General features: G+C 40.8%; 1 protein-coding gene across 6 annotated transcripts in view; it reads left to right on the top strand.

Moving 5' to 3' along the window:
- Window positions 1-241: 241 nt before the first annotated feature.
- Window positions 242-11909, top strand: part of FAM13B (family with sequence similarity 13 member B) — a 44861-nt gene continuing 33193 nt past the window's right edge. For 3 of the 6 annotated variants that reach the window (XM_038149955.1, XM_038149956.1, XM_038149951.1), the window contains exons 1-2: window positions 304-442; window positions 10815-10981. The gene's annotated coding sequence lies outside the window, so the exon portion shown is untranslated. Of the gene's footprint in view, window positions 443-3981; window positions 4159-4257; window positions 4761-10814; window positions 10982-11909 lie in introns of those variants that run through there. The other 3 variants (XM_038149952.1, XM_038149953.1, XM_038149954.1) reach the window with 3 other exon arrangements.

The raw sequence follows: 11909 nt of genomic DNA, 5'->3' as shown, positions 1-11909 counted from the left end.
ATGAGAAAAACGTTAATTTTGGGGCGACCCTCGCTCTCCCCCCGGGCCCAACGGCCCGCGGCCGCCGCCGCCTCAGGGCGCGGGTCCCGCCCGCCCTCAGCGCCCGCCCCGCCCCGCGGCACGTGACCCCCGGGGGGAGGCGGGCGGGGGGCGCGCGCTCTGCACCTGTCAGTCAGCGCGTCACTTCCGCCCGTCGCCGCCGCTGCCGTCGGGGACCCCCCGCTCGCGGCTCGGAGCTCGGAGCGGCTGTGAGGGCACGGACGGCGTCGGCTCCGGCAGCGCGGCGGCCGCGGCACACGGCGCGGGCAGCGGCCGGCGGAGGAGAGCTGCGAGGAGAGCGGAGCGGCGAGGAGAGGCCCGCGCCGGCCCCCGGGGTAGGAAGAGGCGGAGGAACCTGCTGGTGGTGCTGAGGACGGCGGGGAGGGCGAGTCACCCGGCAACGGTGAGGGGCGCGGGGCGCATGCGCGGGGGGTCCCCGCTCGGGCCGCTCGGTGTCACGTCAGGCTTCAGGAACCTTCTGGCACCGGCCCGAGCGGGGCGCGGGAACTTCCTCCTGCCGGGCTGGGAGCCGCTCGCCGGGAGCTGTCAAGAGGCGGCAGCGTCTCCCAGGCTGCTGTCGGTGGGAGCGCGCTGACAGCCCGGCTCCTGCAGGAGTTGTGTGCCCAGGCTGCGCCCTCCTCGCTCGGAGCAGCCGGCTGCCCCTGCCAGGGGCCTGGCGCGCTGGCAGCACCGGCCTCGCAGCTCCCTGACAGCCCGGTTGGTCCCAGAGGTTAGAAGAAGGGCAGTCACTAAATCGCCTGTGGTCACGAAGGCAGCGCTGGCGTTAAGATCGCTGGGTCATGGACTGAACGCGCCAGGCTGTGACCAAGCGTATCTTCCGAGGGGTTTGCTGATGTGGGTTTCCATTGTTCATGGAAGCTCCTTGGGGATTTGAATATTTCAGTGGAAATGTTTCTTGCTGTCAAAAAGTTGCTCTAACATGAGATGGCCCAGTGTTGGGGTGTTCCTTCAAGTTCTGGAAAAGACCAACAAAACCCAACATCAAAAAACCTGCCATCACATACTGCAACGCCAGCTTTTAATGCACAGCTTTCTTATTCTCAAGTTCCTTGGTCTGGCTGCATTTTAAGAAATTTTGTTAAAATTTCTTACTGCTGCCAGGCTCAAGATGGGGAAAAGAGGTAACAGATGAAGAAAGTAAATACCACGCAATAACTCTTGCCTGTTAAAAAAAAGAAGAAAGTGAATATATAAAAAACTACACAGTTGTTTATTTTTTTGTTTGGCATGTGTTCCTGAATGTCCTCAGGGATGGAATTGTTAGTTTGTGAATTTAGAACAAATTGTTAAACTGGATTAGCGTTTAGGCTTGAAGTTTTCCTGTCTTCCATGCAGTTTAATGTGCAGTATAAAAAGAATAGAAAGCTGATTTGTTGGCCTATATTATAAGCAGTTTAGCTATTTTCGTTTGTTTTCTTTCTTTTTTTTTACTGCTCGTAACTACTAAATTGCTTTATGTGTTCTTTGTTGCATAGACTTGAAGATGTTTAGGATCTCTTTTAATCTTCTTTGTCTGTATTTTATACATTTTTTGGCTCCATAGGGATTCTTTCCTTGTCTTGACTATGTAACAATAAGGAATTAAATCCCTCAATGTTTTGAAAGCATCAAACTGGAAATTTACAGTATTGTTTTAGAAAAATCAATCAAGTAGAGTGTCCCATGGTTACATTTAAGGAAGCTGACTCAGAGAACCTCCTGGTAGCTTTTAATGCTTGCACATTTTGAGATGAACAACATGTCAAAACGTCTGAGTTTGGCAAATGATAGTTTTTATCTGCGCTGTGTTAGTTTGGGCACTTCGTTTTTGTGTTGCTTGGAACGCTGGAGGATCTTCTCGCACTCATTAAAAGACTTAATTTAACATTTGTCCTGTGTGGCTCATACCCCGAGAGCCTGTGCAGCAGTGAAGCTTTGCTTTCTAATGGATATAATGGCATGTTTGCAGAAGCAGGTGAGGCTGTGGAAATGTTCGGTGCGTTTGGAGCAGGCATCTCAAAGTTTTGAGTCCCTGCTTGCTGCGTGGGAAGGCTTTTTGGGCTGGGGTTTTTTCCTTTTCTAATACTCAGCCTTTTGATTTCTGGTCAAATGCTACAGCTGAGCAGTGGTGCCCCTTTCCAGGGCTCGTTGCAAAGTGAGAAAAACCCGCCAAGTCTGAGGTGCTTTTTTTTTTAGTTTGGATTTTTTATTTTTTGGTGCGGTGATTCTCTTTTTTTCCCATCCCCCACAAGAGAAGCTGTAGCTACATGGAGGAGGAAGTGATGTCGGTAAGAGAATGCTTCAAGTTGTCCTTTAATTCCGTGCACAGCACCAGGTTAACCTTACTGCCATGTTAGCACCAAAAATCTCGTGGCCATTTGGGTGGGAGTGGATCATCTACGTGCAGGGCAATTCATCCTTTGCATCTGTAAGGATGAAGGATGGCAAACTTTGTCAACTTTTTTCCTTGCATTGCAGGCTTAGTTGTATATTTATTGATCATTTCAGCTGTGAGGACTGTTATTTAAGAACTGAAAAATAACATTTTACTCAAAACATCCGAGGAGGAGATACAGAAGTGAAGGAATATTAAATCTTCTGTGAAGGGCTACAGAAGAGGGAGATTGTTTCTTGTCGAGCAGTTTGTAAAGTGATGGCTCTATCAGTTTTTCAGCAGAGGGGCTCTATGGCTCTTGTCAAAATTGGATTCAGGCAGAGAATACAAGAATTTTACATTGCTCCCTGGAAAGTTATTATGTATAATTGAGCAATTCAGTCTTGATGACTGAATTATTTTCTTTAAGGTGAGAGATTTTACCTGCAAAAATTTTGTTTGAAAATGACAAGCTGTCTCAAGGCTTGGTAAATTCAGATTTATCTTCACAGTCTGTACTGGGTTGATAGCCAGCTGTTGAGATTTGTGGAAGTTCAGTCAGTTCAAGTGAATTCTGTGGATTTTTGCACCCTAAAAAACAATGTATTTGTTACTGCATCTTCCACCGGGATTTTTTTTTCTCTAGAGCTGGTTTGTTTTGAAGTCTTAAAAACATAATTTAGAAGGTCAAAACCTGTTATGTTTGCAACATATGGGTGGAGTCATTCACTACAAGAAATGGGTAATATTTTGCAGGCCCATATTCTGATTAGTGAAAATACTTCTATTGTGATAATAACAGTTCTACTCTGGTGGTCTTTCCCCTGTGAATGTGTGAAATCCTGTATATTTGTCTTAAATAAAAGAAAAAATATGCCACATGAGCTTAAAATACAGATAGGGCTTTATGTTTGTGTTCAAACAGTTTGTAACAAAGACTGTGGTTGCAGAGGCTTTTTCCTACAGAGAGGTTTAAATGGTTTTTATTTTCTTCACTGTTTGGACATTTCTAAGGACATTTGGGTGGGGCATCTGCTGGATCTAAGCCCTGTGTCTGGTGGGAACCCTGCACTGATTGTCCAGGTTCCAGTGCCGCTGGCAGCTCTCCTCATGTGTCTCTTCTGTTCACTGTTCCCTGCAGTGTGTTAGAATTCAAATTTCTGCTCAGCTGTGTAGGATAATAATACATGGACAAAACTGAAAAGGTGAGAGCTGGAATCTTATCAATGTGGTTCTTTCTTCCTTTATACCCTTTTCTAAGTGTGTATGTTTGAAAGGTTTTCTTCCTTTCTGCTGAACTTTACATTTAATGAAGTCTTTTGTTGTCTTGGCACTCTAGAAATATAATCAGGTTAGTTAATTTTAGTCTGCAATCTAACTCTTAACCTTATGATTTCTGGTGATTTCTTCACATTTAGTCATAATCAAGTTTTGACAGGAGACCTCAGTACCAGACCTTTCTTTTTTTTTTTTTTTTTTTTTTGGTCTTTTTTTTTTTTTTTTTTCTTTTCCCATCTCTTGAAATTCAGAGAATCCTTGCTGCAGCAGTGAACTCCTCGTTGAAATGTCTTTCTCCTGCAGTGGGAGTGCTGAGCCTGTCCTTTATTTTGGAGGCACGTGCTCCAGGTTCTGCCAGAGGCAGTGTTTCGATAGCAAGGGGCTGTGAACCATTTTGTGATCTGCTGAGTTCCAGTGTGTATTTCTGCTGACCTGTTCGGGAGGGGAGGAACAAACTGATGATAAATGTATGTAATAGGATAACTTATGTATAATGAATTAAGTGCATTATATATTTATAGTTTGCTTTTTTGGTGTCTCTGAGATAGCTTGGCTTCTGTTCCAAAGTCTCTTTTAACAGCAGTGACAATTGTTAAACTGCTTTGGTTTTATAACGTGAGGCTGGCAAGTTGCATAGTTTTGCTGATAATTTCTTCCTGTCTGTTACTTTCCTGTACTTTTATAACACCATTGCACCAAGGTTCTGCATTATCTGATGCAGGGGCAATGAGTTTTGTGTGGTTGTGGAGTAGAGCTTGCATTGGGGGGTGGCGAGTAGGATGAATATAATTAGCTGTTACACAAGATACAAAAGCCTTTTTATTTATTAACTACTGTTGTTAAGAGTGTGATGGGATCTGTGTGAGCAGGAAGTTTCTTTAGAATTCTGCACATGTGCATTGGCAGCAGCAGATGAGAGCAAATCTGGCAGTGTGTGGTGGTGGGTGTGAGGCACTGAGCAAACATCTACTTTTTCTGGTATCGCTGATGGTTTTATTTTCTTGCTACAATGTAGTTGGAGGATTAGAAGTTGCTGTAATGCTGTTAAAAAGCCTTTGGATTTTATCTAGTAAGTGAATATAAAACATTATTTTTGCTTATCAAAACCAGCTAACATTTTGATGATCTCTCAGCTTATTCTTTTAAAGTGTAGAATTTTTTTGGAATGTTGCTTAAACCAGTCACTGTATTTGAGGTTTTTCTGATAGATGGGATCTGTCTCTTGTGAAGGTCCATGAATGGTGGGCTTTTTCAGCATGTGATCAGGTTCTGTCAACTGAAATTGTAGACTAAACTTTAATGACTGGAAAATAAATACTAATTTATTATTAATAATAATACTGATTGTATGATGGTTTCTTGGCTTGTAAATAAATTAAACTCCCCCCCACAAAATCCAAAATTCTATTAGTTTTAGTTATATCTCTTCCAGAGGAGTTTTCATGAGGTGATTTGTTTCTTTCTTGCATGGAAACGACATAAAGGCTTAATTTAAATTGTTCTAATTTGTAAATTAGAAGGCTTGCTGCCACATTCCCAGGGAACAAAAATTGCATTAGAATTGCATTCCACTAAATCTTCTGTTGTATTTTTTTGTGCTTCTGCTTGCTGTGTCAGTATAACCAGTATTTTGTCAGTTGAGTGGTTTTTGAGACTATCTCAGAAGTGCTGGTGGCGAACGATGGAGAATTTCTGCTTAAAGCACTGAGGTTTAATGTGTGTGTGAATGCACATGGGAAGGCATACGCAGGCAAACAGTTCATTAGTTGAAGAGCTGGTGTTCATGCTTCTGCTGACTCCTTTTTGGTTGTGTGCAAAACTGCAGTGGGCTGGTTTCCTTCTGATTCCCACTTAACCAGAAAGCAAACAGGGCAGTGAAGAGTTGGGAACCATAGTGAGAAACAAAGGGAGCAGGAAAGCCACATCTGCCTGAGAAGAGATTTATTCTAACATGGATTCCTTCAACACTGCAGGTTAAATTTTGTAGTTATACCTAATTTCAGTTATGCCTTAATGGGGATGGGGATTGTGTTCTCAAGAAGACCAGCTTATTAAATTTAAAATAATAACTGTGCCAAATTTGCCAGTCTAGGCTTGTGATTAAAATACCCCTTGATAGCTGATTTCACTGAGCCAGGAAGAGGAAATCTTGCTTTAAGAGTCTATTTCAAGCTAGTCTTGCTGGTTTTAAAACTTTTATTTTAAACAATTAATTGTTTTTGACTACTCAAATGTATTAATGAGTACCTATATGTGATTATTCTTTTTACATGGAGGATGTTCTGTGTCTGTTCAAGCACTGGCACATCTCTGCATGTCTTTTACTGTACTCTTGAGGCAAATTTGTCCTTTTCTGTGTCCTGGGTTTGTGGTAGAGTTCTGTTTGTGGGATTAATTTCAGTTTGTCTTTTGTATAAATTTACTCCAAGCCGTGTCCCCTCCCCAGCCTTACCATCTTTTCAGTTTTGTCTGGATTATTTCAAACAAGCAAAATACTCTGTTTTTACTTGTTAGCTGAACAAAAGCTGAAAATCAGATGAGGAAAAGCTCTTTTGCCCAAAAGCAGCTCATCCATCGGGAATGCTCACAGTAATTTGAGTATACAAATGGCACGAAAATCAGTCAGTGTTAATTGTTACAGCTCTGACATAACATTACAAAAAATCAGTTTCCTTTTAACTCGACAAAAGAGTAAGATCAAGAGTGCTGGCTGCTGTTTTTTGGAGGCAGAAATCAGTGTAGTCGAGCAGCTGCCGAGTGGCTCTGTGTGCTCTGCAGTGAGCTGGGACTCGGGAGTTTCCCAGGGAAGGCTTCTTGCTCCTGCCCTCCTGGCAGCTGCCTCTGCGTGATGTCATGAGGAGAGTTCCTGTGACTCCAGCTTGGAATCTGGCTCTTAGGTTTTGGCCATCATTTAGAAATTCTTCTTAGAAAATCTGTTTAAAATTTGATAATTTCGAGCTTTGCAGAAACATCAATTATTTATTTGGATTTGACAGTATGCTTGCCTTAGGCATCCAAGGGGACATCACAGGTTTTGTCTAGCTGTAAGTCATATAAGTAAACATAATACATTATTTTTCTTCATCAAATACAGAGCAAGAAATCAAAACTTGGAGACTCTGATGTTTTTGTGGAATTTTGTTTGTAAATAATTGTTGCAGACAAGGAGCATTGATCTCTTTGTACTGGAGGATGTGTATGTGATCTGTTAGGAGCTGGTTTGCAGGCGTGTGATAGTTCACAGGGTCACAGCACTGCAGGCTGAAAAAGCCAAAAAAATTGAGGCGTGTTTACTGAGAAGCTGGGACAGGCCATTTTGTTGCTTTTTTCCCTATCTAAAAATCTTAGTTAGTTTTTACTTTTATGTATTTAAAAAAATATTCAGGGGTGATGTTTGCTAATGCCGTGAAATAATATATTAAAAACAGAGCAAAACAGCAGTCAGTGTTAGCTTTGGGTTTGTTTCAGAGACAATATGAATTTCTTGCTACATAAAACGAGCAAATAAAAGAATTGCTTAAATAGTTGAGACTTGTGGCAGACATTGTACGCTCAGAATTAATGTTTTCATTCCTATGGCACAGTTTCAGTTTGCAGCCTTTCTTTGTTTATTTTTGCTTGTTGCTTCATTCCTTTGTTTTAAGGAAAGGTGGAGGAACCCTGAGGACTTTAATTTAAAATGATGCCCATATATTTTTTGTACTTCAGTCATTAATGTAAAAGCTGAACTAAGTGGAAATCTAAATTTTCATGTGTATTCCTCAAATATTAACAGTTAGCCGTGCATTCTGTGGGGTTTTTAGTGGCATTTCATGTGTGGGTGTAAATGCTTCTCGAGTTGCCAAGATAAGTGAATGCTATTATGATGGCAAAATGAAGCTCATGGTGCTGTTTTCCCAGCAGACTCTATGAAGAACTTGCCTTAATAAAAAAAAGCAAACCAAATTTTTAAATAACGCCAGAGAGCACTGAAATCCACAATACAAAACAAAATTCTGTGTTTTACCCTCATTTGAGATGCTTGGGCTCAACATGTTGCAAAGGACATAGCAAGTTTTTTCCAGTCTCTTGTAAAATTGTGGTGTAGTGTGTGGTTATAACAAGGCTCATTTTATATATAACAAGGTGTATTTTTACTTTCCTGCGTTTATGTTTTGTACAGCATGATTGTAGCTTAAGGATGTTTTTAAATGTTTGTAGCAGCAAGGAGGGGAAGTAGATTGAAAAAAATGCAACCAGAATGTTTATAATTAAACTCAAGCTAGGGAGTTTTCTTTTGTGTGGGTTTTATTTAGTTGCCTTTTTTTGTCTTTTCTTGATAGAACTTGTGAAGCATTTAGGTTAAGAAATTGTGAGTGAGAAGCATGTGCTCCAAAGGATCAGGATAATATGGGCAAAAGAAGAAATAGTTGACTGAGTGGGTTAGTTCCTGTTTCCTCCGTTGTTCGGTTGGGGCAAAAAAAAAGAAATTAAAAAAACTCCACAGCATTGCTTAGAATTTGTGAAAGACTCTGGAAATAATCCTGAAGGTTACATGTCCTGTCCTAGTTCTCATGTGTGTCTGCAGTGACGTGCTGCACTTCCTGAGTCACGGGAGGGCAAGTGGGAAAGCTTCTGATCCATATAAAAAGTGGAGATAAAATGTTTAATTATTAACAGTTTTTTACAATGTTGGAAATAGCAGGAAGTAAAACTTGCTGAAAGTTGACTAACTTTCAGAGTTTCTAGCTCTTTCTAGATTTGGTAAATGTCAGATTCGTTGTATCACAGCCTGTGAAGATAATCAAAGCCTGAACTAAAAGGGAAAAGACTGAAGTGCTATGAAAATAGATGGTTGTGTATATTGATGTATTGAAATGTGTGTAAAAGTGTGTGTGTGTCTGAGAGGGTGAAAATGAGCCTTTCACTAATTTTTCTAGGTGATAATAAGCCATATAAAGCTTTCTTCAAAGTATAAACCTGGGTTGTAAATCCGGTTTTGCCCTGACAATGAGCAGGCTGAAACAGCCAGGCTGTTTCAACTTCATTCTTACCTTGCCAAGCCAGTTAAAATAGAAGTCTGTATTCTTTTTCTTTTTTCATTCCTCTTGAATGAAATTAATATTCAGGCAGCCTGTTCATCTGCTGCACCTGGCAAAAGTGCCCGAGCTTTCATGTCAGTGAACTGAGCGCAGAGTTGTCTCTGCTGAGAACGCTGGCCTGCAACATTGTTCATTTGGTGCGGAATTATAAAGAAGTGGTTACTTCTAATTTGGCCTTTTTATTAGGTGATGTTTGTTTTGAAGGTTTCTTTGTTGGTTTTAGTAAGTCAGCCTGAAGCATTGTGGCAGATCCATCAAAGGTTTTCTCCCAGCTGCCCTTAACCCCACAGCTGGCCAGTGTGAGGTTTTCTGGTTCATTGTGGACAAGCTGACTTTGGTAGAGCTTGAGAAAATAGACTGTGTACAACTTCATATTTTAAAATTTGCTTGATATGTTTGGATTGATTGAAATCTCCTTACACGCAAAGATGATGTTGACTTTCACTTAAGATACCAGAACAACAAGAAAAATGGCTGTACAAGGCCTCCATAAATTATAGGGGGATCAGTAATTGGAACTGCTTCATTGTTGGAATCTGGTAGGATCTTTTAGTAACCAAGAATTTGCAATAACAGATTTGAATATGATAGGGTGAAAAAAACAAAAAAAGTAAAACCCGTTGACTAGAATATAACCCTTCATTTTCTGTTGTCAGCTCACCTGGAGTCCTGATCTCCCACCAGGATTCACTTGTGTGAGACTTAACAGATTTACAACCTGTGTGTAATACAAGGCAATAGACAATTTAAACACTTCTAAGCCTATTTTTTCCTCTAGGCCTCAATGCAAGAAAATGCTGAGGAGTGGAAGCAGTCTTACATAGAGCTTATGACCAACTCCCTTAGCACGTGGGTGCAGTTTGGGGAGGGTTGGGAGCAGGAAAACTGCTTTATTCAAATTACTGAGAGTACTCTGGGCTCCTGTTGTGATAGGCTAATGAATGCTCTGGCATTTTGGTACTGAAAGCAGAGGGCTTGGTTGTCAGGAATTTGCAAGTGAAGATAAAGTTTATTTGTCCTGATGCGGAACAGAAGCAGGAGCTGGTGTGGGAGAACAAAGGGAGGGAAGGTACTTGTCTGCAGGCTGTCATATCAGTCTCCAGTTATGAAACAAAAGGCTTCAGTGAATTTTTTGAAGCTGTGGAAAGCCTCTATTGTCTATTTTTGGTGGTGAGTATTGTGGTTATGTGCATGTCACCAGCTTGTTTTGCCCAATCACAGTTGCTTGAGTTTATTTAGAGCAGGTGGTGGGGGAGATCAAGGGGCTGAGGCGACCCTTTGACTGATTCTGGGCATTGCATTGGCTCCACTGTACCGTGAAGCTGCAATTTAAATTTTTAATACCACAGAAAATCATAAAGGCGATTTACTGTGGTTTGTAGCTATTTTGAGAGCTGAGAATATGAAGAATGTCCAGCTAATCTGGATTCTAAATAAAAGGTGGCAAAAATGTGGGTGGTTCTCTGGAATCTGACATAAGGGAAGTTGCTTCCTGTATCCAGACCTGATGATCACTTGGACTTTGAACCGGCAGTTAGGACACGTAGTCTCAACTTCCTAGAAAAGATGATCACTACCATCAAAAACTGGTTGACTGCAAAGGTTCCTTAGTTAGGATTTTGGTTTTGCTCTTGCTGTTTAAAGATGTTGTATTAGACCAGTGCCTGAGATCCTTCTAAAAATTTCATAGCCATTAAATATTTTAGCATGGTAGGTACTTTAAAACTCTGTGTAACCTACTTAGCCCTCCTTGATTCTTTGGAAGAGGATTGAATGAGTCTGCAAATTATCTCATAATTGTTAAGACTTAGATGTCCCATGCTAACTTTCACTTCAGATTTGGTTAACTCATAAGTGAAAAGAGGGATTTGCTGTTTTAGGGGCTCTCTCATAAGCTGGGTTAATGTGGTTTTTATGCTTTCTTGTTCAGAACAAGAAACTGATGATTTGACAAGAATTCCTCTAACGTGATGTTTGGATTCCTGACTGAGTTTAAAACTGTTGAAAACTTTATGATCTAATAATATTTTCCTTATTTTCAGATTAACTGCTGAAGTACTGATCGAGTTCTGCTATTCTTCAATGAGGAACTACAGGCTGATCTTTTGCCATAATCTTAAACAACCATAAATGACAAAAGAATGCTTGGTCAGTGAGGGCAGCTGGCGCAGAAAGCGTTTTTCAAACTCGGCTGTTTAAGTACTCTGAGGTGAGTTTCTTAACTTGTTCTGCTGGGGGGAAAGGTAAAAGAAAAGCAAGCGTGAATTTCAGGATGTCTAATCTATTAGAATTTACCTCTTGGTAAACAGAGAATTTTAGTTTGGTGCAGTGCTTTGAATAACAGCATATACTTCATGTTCTGTGTGCCAGCTTCTGTCAAGGTGACTGCTTGCATTTAAACAAGTATGTTTTCTTTTCTTTATATTATTTATTTTGAAAAGACAGTTTTTTCTTTCCTAGAAGAAATATTTTGGTTTTGACAGGAGTACAGCCTGACTGACTTACACTGCCCTTTGTGATCTATCTAGATCCTTTTTCAAGCAAAGACTTGCAAGTGAAGCTCGAGCTTCTGCATTATAGAATGGTATCACTGAGCATCTAGAAACTAGCTTTGGGGGTTTTCTGTTCAGTAAAAAATTTAATTTTATACAGGTGGTGAAATCTTTATTATGTAGACCAGAAAATGCCAAGTATATTTTAAAATTATCACAGTGCAGTTGAGTATCACAAAATACTTAATAATTTCATATGATTGATACTTAGGGTTTTGGTTTGGTGTGATCCACTGGTTTAATTTCCTTTTGTAAGAGGCTTGTGAGGGGCTTTTGTATTGAGTTCTGAAAGCCTGGCTACTAAATACTGTCAGAAAAAGTACTGAGGAATCTACCAAAATACCTTAGAACTTAATTAGAAATGTGGTAACTAGAATTTTCTGCATTTTCCTTGCTGCTATATGTTTTTCTCAGCCCTCTGTTGAGGGTTGGACAGAAGACCTCAGTGGTAGTTGTTTGTTGAGTTAGCTGTGTTTGGAGTCATTACAGAACTGTCCATTAAAGCAGTGAATGGATAGAGACAGAGTATTTGCATTAGGTAATTAAAACACTTTGTGTTACAGATTAATGCTTTCATAAACATGC

The sequence above is a fragment of the Motacilla alba genome, chromosome 13 (genome assembly GCF_015832195.1).
Source record: "Motacilla alba alba isolate MOTALB_02 chromosome 13, Motacilla_alba_V1.0_pri, whole genome shotgun sequence".
NCBI lineage: Eukaryota > Metazoa > Chordata > Aves > Passeriformes > Motacillidae > Motacilla > Motacilla alba.
This window is presented reverse-complemented; position numbering and strand designations above follow the sequence as displayed.